Genomic DNA, 14,374 nt, shown 5'->3' with positions numbered 1-14,374 from the left:
GTCATTATGTATGTATGTATGTAAAAACCCAAAATATGGTGCAATTAGTACTGAATTTCTTGGGATTTACCTCGGTCTAACAAAAGTTCTTACAAAAGACCATGGAATTTACGTGTCGTAAATGGTATGTAAAAAATTTAATAAAAAGGATTGCCGTCTAAGATAGGAGTTGATCTCTGGGACGAAACAGTAATGCATTACTATGTAATACTGTGTATTCGGTTTAACCGGGATTTCAGTTTTCCGGGGCGGGTATAGCCAGAGATCAGCCCGGTTAATCGAGGTTGTACTGTACTTTTATTTGGGGCTGGTTGGGAGTATCGTCTCGGATAGCTTCGGCCATCTGGCGCCCATAAAAGCTACCGTCCCTGAAGAGATTTCTCCCACTCTCCTAGCCGGTCACAACGAAGCAAAAGGAGCCTGCAGAATATTCGATTGTAGTGCTTGGAGGCGGTAGATGTCAGAACCCTCGCAATTCGAGCCAAATTGTCCATATAAGATGAAATCGGTTTCAGTAGCGCGCTTTTTACCTAGTACTTTGTTGTTTAACGTGATATCACAGGAAGTCTTGCTTGCAGAATTAGATTATTTACATAAATTAGGTTTTTAAAAGTTAGTCTACTTAGTATCTAATAATAGTGAATTCATTATGCTTATTACCAATGTTAGTAGAAAAAAAAAGTGCTAGAATGGGATATTTTGTATTCAAGGTGGACTAGTAATTTACATTTGAGAAGTGTCTGCATATTTCTTACTAACCTTGGAACACTTTAGACAGTGAGCTCATAGTTTTTATTTTTAATTAAAGTTCATTAAATATTTTCATGGTATTTAATTTTCCGGATTTCAAAAGAAAATAACATATTTTTGAATTTTATTTAAGATGACACTAATTGATGTCAAGGAAATGGTCTCTGGATAAGTTGTTCTTTGGCTCACTTCCCTCAGTTTACTCTTGGTAAGTGGTTGGTTCGAGCCAATTTTCTTTTAGAACTTGAGTTTCCAAACCCACAACATGATTTGAAGTTCCCTGTTCATCGGGGCAATGTAGCATGTTCTTTGTAAATCTCTTGAGTTCAGAAAATGAAGAGTCGTTGAAAGCTCAACTTTGTATTTTCTCTGGTAATAAAAAAAAGAATTTTACAGTGTTGGACAACCTCGTGTGCTACGTAATGTCTTTTTTTAAATTAATTAATTTTAAATTAATTTTAAAAAGTGATTCACTACTTATAGTTCTTTATTTTTTATGCATATCTAAAAATCATTTTAAAAAATTCTATTCCACTAAAAACTTTACCATTTTCTCATCACTTAACCAAAGACATACGTAAACAATAAAATTAATACTTCACCATAAATCACTTATTAATATAAGATACTTAAATAGACATACTGTCTATGTAGAAGACGCCTACACCCAGAAGCGGAAAACGCGAGAGTTTTTGAGAAGGTTAATCTCAATCTAATGCCCTTAGTGCGTAAGCCCCACCACCTCGACAAGGTTGGACACCAAGTGGGGTCAAGGTCTGAAGGGCCAGGGCCGTAAAGAGGGCAAAAAAATACACCGAGACAACCCCTGCTGATGAAGATGGAGTGAAACTGATGCTGAAGAGAAGTGTAATGTAAAGGATACAGGAAGGCGGTTGTTGCTCCTTCTTCTGGCCGATGAACGCTGGTGCACTGTAGCCTGGAAAGAAGAGAAATGAAAACACAATGAAGATTACAAGATGCTAGGCTACAGAAGTTTGGCGGAAACTAAAACGCGGTAAAAGCATGGCGGGAAATTTAAAAAGAGGGGGCTTCGACTGAACACATACTTTTTAAGTTTTCATACTAATGCTTGATCCTAAATGTTTCGCTTTTGGCACAAAGAAATGCAAACTCTATTAACTTTCATAACATAGGCATATTCTAGGCTTTTAACTTTACAATATTCGTTAACGCCTTAAAGATCTAAGAAAATATGGCGCGCTACTTCAGTGCAGGTTATAGGATCCGTAAGACTGACCCTTACAGAGGGCTACGCAGGATACCTATCGTTAAATAGAGTACGAACTTAGAAGACTGAAACGGCTAAAAAAAGGGCTGACTCTCCTGGGGTTCTGGGTGTAAGCCTCGCAACTTTCATCCCTTAGCAGACCGAAAAGGTTAATTCAGGGTCCATACAGGGTCGTTAGTTAGATATTGTGGGTTATCTCATAGATCTCTTTCTCAGAGTTTGTGAAAAAAAACAGGATATTACAGTTTATGGAGACACCTGAAAGAAAAAGGAGGGTTGCTTTAAGGATTATTAGGCCGGTATAAGTTGACAGTGCGGGACTTAGGCTATTTCTCATTAAAGTTGTTACTTGATTTGAACGGACAGCCGTGAATATTAGGTTACTAAGTCTGAACATCTGAGACTCGGTGGCTTTAATGTTTTCTGTAGGACAGCTACATGGGCCAAAGAGTTCTCGCCTTACTAGCAAATTATAATAAAGTCAGGATCCAGATTAATTAGGAATACCATTGCTTTAGGACTATGCACAAATGTAGCTTCCTGTAATCTGTATAGAGTGCGCTACTTGTAACTATAAGGTTATCATTTTTCTTCGTCTCAAGCCCTTTTATCTCTGGACAAGAAGAAGTGGTCTTACCCTGTTCTCTTTGCCAACTACTTCCATGTGTTCACCATCATTAACGCACCTAGTTGCCTGAGCGATGAAATTGTTATGAATTACAACTTTATAATTACATAAATGGTTGCACAGTTGGTGTAAAAGGAGTGAAATGAAAAGGCCAAGTTTCTGTCGCTGTGGGCAACCATCTACAACCAATTAATAACAATTATTCATTCACAAGGAATGTTCAAATACTAAAACAGCTGCATAAATTGTTCTATTTTGTTTAAATTTTAATTTATTGCATTGGTTCTAAGAATTAAGAAACTGATCCGAAGAGTTATGCTGTATGTTGGGCAAATTCATTCCGCGCTGCTTTGATTGTATTTAAATCACTTGTAATTGCGTACAAACATAATAGAATTATTACTAAATCATAAAACTGCTTGTTAAGAAACCGATGACCCAAATACGCTAGTATATTTAAAGAAATTAAATCGCAAACTAATTAATTTATTATGTCCACAATATGACTAAAAGATATTCACAAATCTGATTTCCAAATGTAATTGAATTGCAAAAGAAGTGAGCAGTTTTCAATCCTTATTTGGACAGACATGCAGGTCCAAACTGGATATTTTTTTTGTGGTCCCTCCATTAGAGTTTTGGACTGAAAGCTTTCACTTTTTTTTTGCTCAGCCTTTGCTCATGTTATCGGCAGTATTGATGACTCAGCACTCTCCAATATTTATAAAATAAACACGTGTAACCCATTGTCGCACGTATAGATGTGCTAGCCTCTGTAAAAAAAAAAAATGATAATGCAAATGAAATAAGTCGAATGAATTCAACTGTTTTAAAAATTTTGTTGCCATTATCGCCATATTTTGCTGACTACAATTCAACTCATTGCTGTCTCTTTTATTAATTAATAAATGTCTTAATAGTTAAGGAATTGTTTCTCCTCATGGGTTTTGGAATGTGTACTTGGGTTTGTGAAGACTAAGCTCAGAAAAGAAAGTCCAAGCTCAAGCTCTAAACAATGCAATTTGGGTTGAGTATTACCATGGAACAGGGACCAGCGTATCTTATTATATGCAATCCTTGCCATTTAGATTTTGTTACATTTCGTATCTCTCAACAGGAAATCCTATATCTTTCACTTCTTGGAAACTGCGCCTATCACGAGATGGTACGAAGAATTATCCTGTATCCGAAACCGTGGTTAAACCCACTCACTCCTCACCCTTTTTTTTTTTTCAAAGAGAAAACATTTTTTTAGAAAATCTGGAAGAAAGATTTAAGGGAACCAATTGCGGTTAGGAGCAAGTTCGCTGCTGCTTCTCTCTTTTTTGTAGCCCTGCTCTTGACAAACCCATGGTGTCATGCGACCAATAGAAGGAATAATGGAAGGCACAGGGTGTGTGTTGGAACAGAAACTTTCCAGGTATTGGACGTATTCCCGGGAGCGATAACCTGGGTGGGAGCACCTCCTCTTCAAACTTTTCTGTAGTACCTGCGCGAATCGTTTTATCATCCGCTAGTGCAGCAGGGTCACTTCTGAACAGTGCATTTGGGAAGATTTTACGCATTTTTAGAGTTTTAGTAGCTTGGACGTCGTCGCACAAACCCAATAAAGTAAAGTTTGATTTTAGTTTGCAAAGTGAAATTTTTCAAGATTGAATTGCAAGTTAAAAGGCTTGAAAAATGGGAAGAGACAAACCTGAATGTTTATACCTGTGTTTAAGTAAGGACACGTGTGTTCCCACGTGTTGAGTATATTACTTGATTTAATTGTCTAATTATCTTAACAATTTACCAGCTTAATTTAAATAGGACATTTAAATTACTTTCAGATGTAACTGTGATGATGTTTTTAACATAATACGTATTGCAATTAATATTCCAATAGATATGAATCGCATTAACTTTTCAGCTGTATCTGTAGATGAAGAGGGGGGGCAAGAGATATGATTGGTGCATAATGAAAAGCGCTAGCAGAGTGTACCAGCATACAAAATGATTCATTTATCACCATCAGATGCTCGAAAATACCAAAACATTAGTCATAATATTGACATTAAACCAATGTCACCATAGAAACCATAGATTATTATTAGCACGTAATTAAAATAGATATTTACATGACCAATAATTGTATTTACATGACAAGAATTTGATTTCCGTCCAATAATTACTTTCCTGTAATTACTGGAATTTTCAGGGTAAATTTACTTGGTTTTGTAACTAGAAATTACCTGATCTAAAACAGCTGTAGTATTGAGCTAATATAGTTATCAGTGCAGAAAACGATTCTTTTCGTGCCAGGCGGAAAATGGCGAAACGAGGCGATGGCCAGCCCTCTCCGATATACGCCTGATTAATTTAGAAATTTAAACCATTTTATTAATTACTGCAAATAAAGGTTTCACCAACCCACATATCATCTGAGCGCACTCATTTTTAAATATAAAACACCCTAATTAAAAGTTGACTTTATTAATTATTACAACCACAAAAGGCTTAATTAATTTTATAAAATTACAATATAATTAGATTTTTTTTTGGTTAATTTAATTTTTGACATAGAATCAAGAAGTAACTTGAGCGGCCACAAAGTAATTGCAATTCTGGTGGTAGAACCAAATATTTTGCTCCTTTTTATATTTTATTTTGTTTTTCTTGTGGTTTGTTAATCTTTATTTAATTCAATTTGTTTAATTATTTACTATCTCTGCTTTTAAAAATAATGATTTAATATATGAGGTTTCGGCTTGGGGAATGGATTATCCATTTCTTCAGAGATCTTTGGCGGTCTTTGCAGGTATCTCCTGACTAGCCTACATCTACGACTTCATTACCCATGAAGGGTAGACAAAAGGTCTACAGAGATCGTTTATGGGTTTGAGAATCCACTGGCAAACTCTTAACCATCTTCGCATTTACGATATCTGACAAATTATTTGGAAGATTATAGATTTTCGTGCGAACTAATACTAACTTGTAGAAAAGACAGTGGCTAAATCAGGCAATTTATGTTAAATACATAGATAAATGTTTGACATTTACAAACTCCAAAACACACAGCCACTACTGTGTCTACACAGGAATTCCTGTACTAAACAGGAATAATTCAGGTCTGTGGTGTCGGCATTAACAAAAGCTATTGAAGCATCCAGCCATTGCTAGTTTCATAGTTCGCAAAAGGTTCCTTACTGTTTAAAAACCAAAATTCTAACTAATCAGACTTATGGGTTTTATTTGTTACTGTCTTATGGTTTGCTAGATTTGTAATTTGTTCATTTCTTTTTGTTACAGGTAAGCTGGTCCTCCTTGAGTATTTATTTCTTCTTAAGGATAATTTCTTTATTCAGGTAATTATTTTTTAATAACTAATAGTGGTTTAATTTTATTACGAACAAGAAATGATCGTAATAATTAATATTTTAGTTTATAGAATTATAAATTACTGCAATCGAATAATGACGTACCAAGTATTAAATTAATAATAGGGATTAATATTGTACATTAAGGTTGGGATTATTTGTTGGTGGACTGGTAATCCTTAAGTCCTAGATTCAATCCAATCGTACTACAGTTAGAGCTTCTCTACTAAGGAGCAAATTTCGTCTCAATGACGAGAGAACATTGCGCAGAGGCGGGCGGCTCACTCAGGAGCCTTTGGGCGCCAATAAACTTAAGATATTCACGCGCATTAATTTAGAAAAAAAAAAAAATAATAATGATTATAAGACATAATGAAACAGGGCATTAAAAACTTGAACAGCCCTGAAGAGGTAGTGATCAGGTGTACATCTGAGCGGTAGTTAATAAACAGGAAATTGGGCAACACATCGCACCTGTGTTTGCTTTAGTTTTTTGATAGATCTCATAAAGACCAATCGAACGATTGGTGGATAACGTGTAAATCAGCTGTGCAGAAATGTTGTACAGAGTGAAATCGTGATAGCGATTCATTTGTTCAAGAAAATGCAGTATATTACCCTTATTTACATCTTTCCATTGATAACACACTTCCATTGATCAGAGTCGAGTAATGAGGTCTACCTTTAGTTTGTTAGTTTGCAAGAGTTATCCCCGCTATTCTTTGCAATTTTGAAAGGAACGTTGAGTTCATTCTTTTTGTGTACCTTTTCCTTTTGAACTCGCGATTTTTCCAAGTAGCGGAACAGGATACTACTTCATGTTTTCAGTTAATTCTTTGAATCCCACAGATTACGAAAGATAAAACATGCTGAAGATATCAAAATTGGATTTAGGTTTAAAGACCATTTCATTAAAGGGATTAGATTTAATACCGTTGGCAGAGTTTCGCCCAGTGCTCTGTAAACTGAGCAAACGAATGTTTTTTTTTTTTGCTCGTCCCATAATATTTTAAATGCGTTGTTGAATTAAAAAAGATTAGATATAAAAAGCCTCTTAAAATATTTAGGTTTTGTTTTAAAGAAACCATCAGTGGTTTTTAGTAGCTCTGCTACCAGCTGTCTCGATCGATGAGACGTGTAACGTTTCTGTACAAGGTTGGCTGCCATTCGTCAACGGCACATAACCTTCCACTACTGCGTGCATTTTCCACACCCTACTATTGTGTTGTTCAGATATTCCTGTGTAAGTTCTGTGTTGCTGCACCCTCTTTTGGTAAACTTCTCTTGTTGTTGGCCATAGGGTCGTAAAATGTAGCACCCTTGTCGCTGGCTCCGGCTGCAATCCTCCAGCTTTAACTCTCTAGAATCAAACCTTTCTCCACACTTGTCCTTCCTGCTGTGTAGATTCCCAAAACTCCCCAACCCGTTCATCATTCTCTGTACCCTAACCTGTATCCATGGCGCTAGTCCTCCCTCTTTGCATACAATCCTACCCTGCTCCCAACCTTTGTCCAACCCTAACATTCTAGTTTGTTATCTATTCCTGCTGGTATTAATTACAAAACTTTGATTTTACTTGCTCTTCTGCAGGAACGTTGGCTGGAGACTGTTCTAATCAATTTCCTCTTCGAAGGTACCTTTCGAGCTTTAATGCTCCCTCCTTTATTTACGTTTGTAGATCTATGAATAATAGAAATGCCTCTAAGCATGGAAGTAGTTATAATTTTGTCTGTTCTTGTAATTTATTTTATAAGAATTTCTAAAATACTTTTGTAACCTATTTGAGTAAATTAAAAAAATATCATACATTTCTTACTGAATTAAATCTACTGTGATCTTTCTGTTCTATTACTTCACGATTAACATTTCAAAAAGAATAGGATAGAGAATCTTTCGCTTTAGCTTCTGTTGTATTGTAACAAATCTTCAAAACTGTATTAGAATCCCTTTTCAAGTTAGTAGGTCTAGGAGTTTCTGCTTATCTAATACGCCTCAGGTTTCTTCTTGTTAAGCACGGGAAGCTCAGTCTCAGTGAACCAGGTTTCCAAAGTAACCAATATTAAGGAAACCTTGAAATCTTTCCACTTTCCTAGTATTCACAGCTTCATAAATTTGAGTCTTTAGTTACCCATCTAAACACAGAAACCTCAATTTTATGTTTTCTCTAAATACTTGTAAAGACAGTAGAATATTCTTCAAAACCAAATGTTTCTTATTTACTGCATCTAGATTTGCATAAAGCGATTTGGTGCTTAAATCGCTAACTTCACATACTAATCATAATTTCATATCAGTCACTTTCCAATGCTTGAAGGTCCTAGCAGCGATTTGTCCCCTTAACAAATAGGTATATCTTTCTCCCTCGATTGAGGTTACCCAATTTTCAACAAACTCATAGATTTATAATTAATTCTAATCATTATTTCGTTATTTTGATTTTGGTAAGTTACTGACGCGTTCTTTTAGTTAGAATGCTAGCTTTTCATTCTTCTGTTTCTTATTTTTAATATAATATCTTTGTGCTTAAGCTGTGAATTTAAGCTGACACAGCTGATCCTAACTATAAGAATGTTGTGGGCAAGGAAAAGAACAAATAACACGGTACAGTTTAAACTACTACAGATATGGTCGCGTACTACGTGAGTGCAAGGACCCCAGTATAATGCACTCTTCTGCAGATTTATAAGAAGTGAGTCAGTAATTTAATAATAAACACTTTTTCCTTTATATTCCTCCGTTTTAACTGATTCAAAAACCAGTAATGCCAACATATCTAAATTAAGATTCACCAGAATTATGGAAAATAGAGAATATTTGATAAACCATCTAAAACATATTTAATTCAGAAAATATTTATGTAAAAAAATCTGTAAGTTCTTTCGTGAGTTGTGTTAACTTTGTATAACTGATAACATTAGCATTTTTAATGATTCGGTACTTTGTAAGTGTTGCTTGAAAATTGAATTCTTCCGTTGAGAATGAATGTAATATATATTAAGATGCAACTAATTGGAAGAGCAGTTCATATTCGCTTGCCAGTGGGTTTGGCTTCTAAAAACTGTTTGTCTTTTGGTCCATTTTCTATTCTTATAACGTGGCGTTACTGCTTCAAAATCGGCTGCGCTAATTGCATCTTCTGTAGTTGCCATATTTCCAATGCAATCCTTTCTGATTTTTTGCCAGATACTCCTAAGAAAGCGCATTCAGCCACAGCTGTTAGTTTGCTGGCCTGCCTATCAAGTAGACATCCAACTTAATACAGCATAGAGGAGCACAGGCGGCAGAAATACCGGCTTGTACAGCATCCGCTTAGCGTCCAGGCAATCTGGGAGGTAAGCATCTGGTTCGAAAATTGCAAAGAAAACCGAAATTGAAAATTAAAGATGTTAGGAAATACTTTTCCTATCTACCAAGAGATTGTACAAATATTTTATTACCATTTATTGTTTTACGATTCTCTAGAATTGTTGTTTTTGTTTGGGTGGTATTTGGGAAGGCCATTATTTTTTGGCCGTTTCCATTGCCGAACTGGAAGTAAACTGGGAGATGGAGTTGAAGAACGATCTCTCTCTCTCTCTCTTGCCGCGGTTTGTTTGTATTCAACTTCAAAGTTGTATATGGAAGATCCATCACCCAGAAGTGGCCACTCCCATTGTCTGGTTGAAGCAGCCACTTCTACAGTACCTTCATTGTGCTCTTCTCTTCAGTATGTTACTCTTCATCTCTTTTTTTTATATCCACTTTCTCTTTTTATTCTTTTTTTTTACAAAAAGTTGAAAAAAAGTTCTGCTTCGCGAAAAAGTGATATCTAAACACTTCAAAACTTTATTTTCATTTCAATACTTTTTTTTTAAAGCTTTTATTGTTATTGTTACTCACAGAATACAAAGCCCATTGTTCTTGCATAAGGTAGTTGTTGACGCAAACGGCTTGGTGGAGGTAACAGTTTACCAAAACTGTACTCATCTCCCAAAAGCACTGCTCAAGGAAGTCAAAAAAGGGCAAACAATTCTTAATTGTAAAAGATTTGATTTTATTCTATAGTCTTGGCATAGTTGATGAACGCTACGATTGTAGTTCAGGATACCCATTGGCGAATGCAGCTCTCTACCACATGTTGTATATCTTGATGCGGAAAATTGAGACTTATCTAGGTATACAGTTTCCTCTTCTGTGCAGTTGTCTTACCGCATCCTCATTGTGATAACTGAGTAACTAAAAGCTGGGTGAGTATATCGTCTTTCAACACCTGGTTAAAGTTCTCTGGGTTTCTGCATCTGTTGGGTAGTCTGTTAGTGACACTTGTACAGAAAGACACTTGTACATTTTCAAAGCAAGGCAGTTTCAGATCTCTTCCAAATTATCGGTTACTAGACAATCTTCGCTTGTCCTTAGTGATCCATAAGTTTTATTCTGTTGGCTTCCTTTTCCTTTCAGCTCTTCCTGCAGAGAGAATTTACTGCTTGTGTTCACAATAGGATTCACAGCTGTGCAAGAGAGGAAACAGTTGCAGTGTCTTGCCATGCCAAGATGTTGGCTACTCATGTCTTGTCTGACAATAAAATTTCGTCCAGGAGTCCAACTACAACCATCGTGAGGAAATGGGAGTAATGTCAGAAACTGAGAGAATTCTGGAGGCAGATATATCCTGGTCTAACACCGTAGCTGTCCAGACTCTCTCTTGGAAGCAGACATCGTAGTTTATAATTCCCAGGTGCAATAATACATCTCTTCTCCCAAATTCTCCTCCATATATTCTACAAACGGCTTCCTCTGCTCACCTTATAACCAGAAGATGAAGGAGGTATGAACGTAAGTACTGATAGCGTCCCGGCTGTGAGAAAAGTCTCAAAGGCTCTTACTAGGAGCCGAGATTAGATTCCTCCCTCCTATTGCGCACAACCAAAAGTGCTCTCCCGCAAGAAGAATCTGGTTATTTTTTTTAACCGTACATGATGATCTGGAGAATGAAAGTACCCTAAGCAAATTTTTATATCAATAGTGCCCTGGTTATCTCCAGTAGATCTGCATTTAATAACTACGGGGCATTATCTGAAGCAGTTTTTAGAAATATAATGAATAAATTAAAAAAAAAATACATTTTAAATAACGAAAAGCAGAGTTTGAAATGACAAACAAATCGTTGTTATGACATATTATTTTTTAAATAAAATAATTATTTAATATATTACATAGTTTCTGCAGTGCAAGAGTTAGAAATAAACCCACAAAAGTGTGTAATTTTGTTTCATTACTTCATGTTTCTTACTTTACTTCATGTGGGTGTAGTATAATGTAAAAAAAAAGCATTAACATAAAATGATAGCATTAGTATGAAGACTCTGACGATGCTAATTTCACAGTAAAACTTGTTGCACCAAATTAGAAAACATACTTCGTCATTGTCCATGAATCATCTAAATTACAAAATCTCCCTTTCCAATGTTTAAAGAAGTTTAAATCTTTTAATAAATATTAGTTTGTATCTCTGCTTATATCTCTTTCTAGTTTTACAACTTTAATTCCAGAATTAATGCGAGAGTTTATGCAGAATTTTCCGGTATAATGTAGCATTTGAAAGTTGATATTAAATCTACTCAAAGGGAATTAAATGCAAATAAGTTTTGCTCATTTTCGTGAGTGGTTCTTTGGAAGTCCAGATATATGCAGATAATACTTTGGTATCCTACTATAAGATGATGCTAATATTTTCAAGAAATCTTGTGGCTACTCGAAGAAGAATACGTTGGTCTTCTTCTCCACAAAGCACAGATCTTCAGGAGTGTAGAAAAATGAACTAATTCCGAACAGTAATACGTAGTCAGTAAAATGGCAGTAACTGAACGACGCTAACCAATATAAAGACAGTACTATTTACCTCGCACTAAATTTGTTTTTTCCCTGACGTAAGTGAGGTGGAGCACGTAAAAATTTGCCTGTACCAGAGACCTCCTTACGAGGGCTGGTAAACAAGTACATTAAGTAAATTCTTGCACTATCTTCAAGTAAATTAAATACGGAAAAGGAAAGGAGCTAAAATTGTATACAGGAAATCTCGCTAGAAAAGTCTCACTAGAAGTATGAATCGCTTTCTAAGGCTCTCTAGTTGTTTAGCTCAGGAAGAATCAGTTTAAAGTCAGCAACTCTATCTTCCTTTGAACCATCACCTCTAATTTATAATCTTAAGGAAATCCTTGGACTTAACCTCCTGTATAAATCTCTTCAGTTGGGTGCAAGAGTTAAGTTGCCGCCATCTTATTTCCATTTCTTGTAGTTCCCACTATTTTATTTTAGCAGCTGTGAACTCTAAGGCCTACAAACAGTAGTCTTCACCTTCGCCAGCCATTCAGCCTTTTCTTTACTCTGTATTGCCTGATGCCCAGAAGCCTGTATGTAGATTTTGAAACTCAGAAAAAACTAACTGCTTTCTAGTTACTAAAATTCCTTAAATCTTCTTCTAAATTCCTTTGCCAACTTTAGGGCTTTCAAAGCATGTCCCTGGGCCATCACATAGATTAACGTACCAATGAACCCACAGATTGGCTTGTAGAAACCATTTTTTGTTACTCAAGGGGCATTAAAACGTCTATTTTTGGTTAAAAACAAAATTGAAAACATTCACTATCTTAATGATTTGCTCTTAACAGGAATAAGTGGAAGGAAACAAGAAATTTAATTAAATAAGTACAAGTAATTATTGTTTTTATTATTAATAGATTATCCAATAAAATCCCAAATGATCGTGTAAGCTAAGTACAGTAGATTAAGTGCATAAAAGGTATTATTACAAATTGATTCTCTCAGTTCAGAGGTAAAACGTTCTAAATTGTGAACTAAATTAAGTACTTATTTGGTTAACCACCTGTTGGAACTTCCGTTTTAGTTACGTTGCCTGCCCTGCCCTGTACAAACTTAGGGTTATTACAGTTGTTTTTTTTGCGTTATTATTCGTGTTGTCGGTAAACAAGAATTACTAGAGCGTGGCCGAGACGTGTTTTGCAGCTGTTAGATTGCTGTTGACATAAAACACGGCATCGCACGTGGATACCGCCACTCCACAGTTTAAAAGCCAACTGAAGTGAAGGTTTGTACGTCCGTTTGTAGAGAAGTGTTTCATAGAGAGAGAACTATTGCATGCTTTACATCAGAACTATCATATCGCCTGGGGTCCAAGTCGTGATCAAGTAAATAGCAGTCTTAAGAGTCAGCCAGATCGAGTTACAACTCTGTGTTATGTTTGTCTGCCAGTCGGTTTTGTATGAATACGCGGCGGTGTTTACAGTACAGTCTGCGCTCTGCCAAGAGATTTTGACCCTTCACCGCGCATGCGCACTGCCTGCGGTGTCTAAAGTAATTCTCGGCGCAGAGTTGGACTCAACTTGACTCAAAAACCGGTTATTCTATTTCTTTGCTTTTTGTATCAGCTTTCATCCATCTTGCTTTCTCTGTTTTTATTGCCTCCCTATCTTTTTTTTTTCTGCTCACATCACGTGTCCGCTGTCTGGACAGAACTTGCTGTGTTTTACAGTCGCCTTTCATTTGGTCGCCTCCAGTTGCTGCACATTCTGTTGGGTTCGCAGTTTGAATTTCTACTAATTAAATTCCTATGAGTCTAATTTTCTTAATTGGAAGCCACGTTTTGAGGTTCGCTAGACAAGTTCAAACATGAACCGCAGCTTCTTTAACCATCCTCGCCTACCGCTCTTCCAAATCGGTTCTTCTCCATCTGTTTGCATCCAGGCCACTAATACTCTCTTTGGCGTCATCTAGCCTCTTTATCAGGGTCCTCTTTTCAGCAATTTCTTAAATACTCTTAGTTCATTCAGTTCCACAATGTGCTCTTATCCAACCAACCAAATCCTGCAACTGGTACAGTCTCTTAATTCTTTATGGTTCCTTTCCTCTAACTATCTTTCTAACTGATTTGGCCAAAGGTTTTTCGGAGGATCTTCTTCTACTAAACCATTCATCCAATTCAGCATCCATTCATCATCTTATGTGAGCACCCATGTCTTTAAAAAACACACATTACTTACAACTACATTTAATGGAAACATTTTTAAATAACTACAATATGGCATCATAAACGGATATTTCGTTCAAGTCCCTTCTTATAACCGGATGGCTTTTGCTTCTTCCATAAACTACTTTTGCTAACCTCACATTGGTCATTCAAGACATGGCTGAACACAGCAACTGTAGCTGGAACTAGTTCTTCTACCTTCAAGGCAGATTTTTACCTTATATCTACTCGTTTTTCTTCTTATTTCTCCTCTAAATTTTCCTAAGGAAGCTCATCTCCTTAACTTGGATTGCACTTCGGTGCCCTTACGTGAGGATTCATGGCTCCCTAGTGGTGGAATACAGTTTAATGAAATGAAAGTTTTG

At 36.1% G+C, this 14,374-nt stretch overlaps 1 protein-coding gene across 20 annotated transcripts in view; it reads left to right on the top strand.

Annotated features, from left to right (window-relative positions):
* LOC141456423 (uncharacterized) overlaps window positions 1-14,374 on the top strand; it is a 617,068-nt gene that overhangs the window by 196,914 nt on the left and 405,780 nt on the right. The window contains exon 2 of one of the 20 annotated variants that reach the window (XM_074132402.1): window positions 9,170-9,318. The exons of 18 other annotated variants lie outside the window; for them this stretch is intronic. The gene's annotated coding sequence lies outside the window, so the exon portion shown is untranslated. Of the gene's footprint in view, window positions 1-5,918; window positions 5,975-9,169; window positions 9,319-14,374 lie in introns of all 20 variants that reach the window. One more of the 20 variants, XM_074132403.1, reaches the window with a different exon arrangement.

Source organism: Rhodnius prolixus, unplaced genomic scaffold (genome assembly GCF_049639745.1).
Source record: "Rhodnius prolixus isolate KJV_2025 unplaced genomic scaffold, Rpr scaffold_4, whole genome shotgun sequence".
NCBI lineage: Eukaryota > Metazoa > Arthropoda > Insecta > Hemiptera > Reduviidae > Rhodnius > Rhodnius prolixus.
This window is presented reverse-complemented; position numbering and strand designations above follow the sequence as displayed.